Source organism: Prosopis cineraria, unplaced genomic scaffold, assembly GCF_029017545.1.
Source record: "Prosopis cineraria cultivar Desert tree isolate PC_DT_omini unplaced genomic scaffold, ASM2901754v1 PC2, whole genome shotgun sequence".
In the NCBI taxonomy this organism is placed as follows: Eukaryota; Viridiplantae; Streptophyta; class Magnoliopsida; order Fabales; family Fabaceae; genus Prosopis; species Prosopis cineraria.
The window spans coordinates 44,597,403-44,598,917 of NW_026555333.1; the positions used below are offsets into that span (position 1 = coordinate 44,597,403).

The following is a 1,515-nucleotide window of genomic DNA, read 5'->3' on the forward strand; positions in this document are numbered from 1 at the left end:
ACCGTGTTTTTTGTCAGCCCTGATTTGGTGGTCCAATTTCTCTTTAACATTAGCCCATTCATCACGTTATTTTTACGAGGCCCAAAATAATTTTGAGTTTGGCCCAGAAGAGGTCAGTTTAACAAAAAAATAAAAAAATCGTTCACAGCCAAAACCATAAAATAAAACAAAGACAACTTATTTCAATCACAAGACATGGATGTCAATCACCGACAGCTTCATTCATCACCATCATGAATCAATCAGTCAAGTTTTTAATCACTAAAGATTTCGTTGACTTCCAATGACAGTATGACTCCAATCCTCTGTTTTCAATTCTGCCGGCCTGCAATTGATTGGTCGCTTTCTTTTAGGATAGTCCGCGCGTCAGGTGATTCGAGGGTTGAGGTGCAGTGAACCGTTTTTGGATCTGCCTGTGGTCGATCTTCACGCTGCTTGTGTATTTGTTTGCCGTCGGCGGGTTCGCCCGGTTCGCTTGTGCTTGTTTCGCTTATTCAGTTGACATTTTGAGTATAAATTTTCCGGTGGTCTTCCATTGTTCCAGCGGTTTATCTTTGTCTTTTCTTTTATTTACCTCTGCTTTTTTTTTTTTTTGCCTTTTTTTGGTCCCTTATCTTTCTCTGTGGGTCCATATCCTACCGTAACAGATAGCGCTCATCGTTTTGCCCTGTTTTCCTCATGAATCGCTGTTTCCATTCTTCTTCATTTTTCGTCCGCCCCTTTCATTTCGTCCTCCCCCTCCCAGTGATACTCGTTGAATCCCCACAGCTTTTGCAGTAATGATCTCGTTATTGTCGCTCCCTTTTTCCAACGAGACTTGTAGATTTCTTGGGCCATAGTTTAATTTTAATTCAATGATCATGGATGACGGGAAAAAAAGAACATAGCAATGGGAGGAACCATGCTCGGGAATACTCTGTGTAGTTGGTTGAAGCGGCTTGGTAATGATTCAGCTAGCAGTTCTGATGAGTGATGACAGTTGCCGCCCTCTTCAGAAAATGCCAGCTCCTTTTCTGCGGCCAATATGTCCTGATGACACTTTGGTTGCGTCTTGAACCTTTAGAGGAATTCCACTTTGATGGGAGGGTTGGAGTTTTGTTAGAGGCTTATGATGTAATTCCTGGGAGGGGGCTTGAAGCAATGAAAGGTATTTTGCTCTACCAAAAATGGAAAAAAAAAATTAATACTATAATTTATATATTTTTATTGTTAGCTTTTTTTCCTTCAGAATTTGATATTTCTTAATTTGTCTTATTTTATTGTTTTGTAGAAGCTCTGCAAATGAATTTTGAATATGCGAATTGGGAGGAATTGGTCGACTATGAAATATTGCTATACATTGCTTGTCCTGTTCACGTTTTTTTTTTAATCTTTTAGCTTTATCTACTCCCTCCGTTCAAAGATATAAAATATTTTTTGAGATGTTGGATATTAAAAAATGTAAAGCATTTTTAGTTTTTCGAGGTGTAGTCATTGCCTTTTTTTCAAAAGCGCTCCTATTGATAATGACTTTAC

General features: G+C 38.6%; 1 long non-coding RNA gene across 1 annotated transcript in view; it reads left to right on the plus strand.

The window, feature by feature from the left end:
• Nucleotides 1-206: 206 nt before the first annotated feature.
• LOC129302026 (uncharacterized) overlaps nucleotides 207-1,515 on the plus strand; it is a 2,134-nt gene continuing 825 nt past the window's right edge. Inside the window, exons 1-2 of the long non-coding RNA XR_008591142.1 lie at nucleotides 207-1,147; nucleotides 1,271-1,515. The exon at nucleotides 1,271-1,515 is cut by the window's right edge and continues 825 nt beyond it. This is a non-coding gene — a long non-coding RNA (uncharacterized LOC129302026). The remainder of the gene's footprint in view (nucleotides 1,148-1,270) is intronic.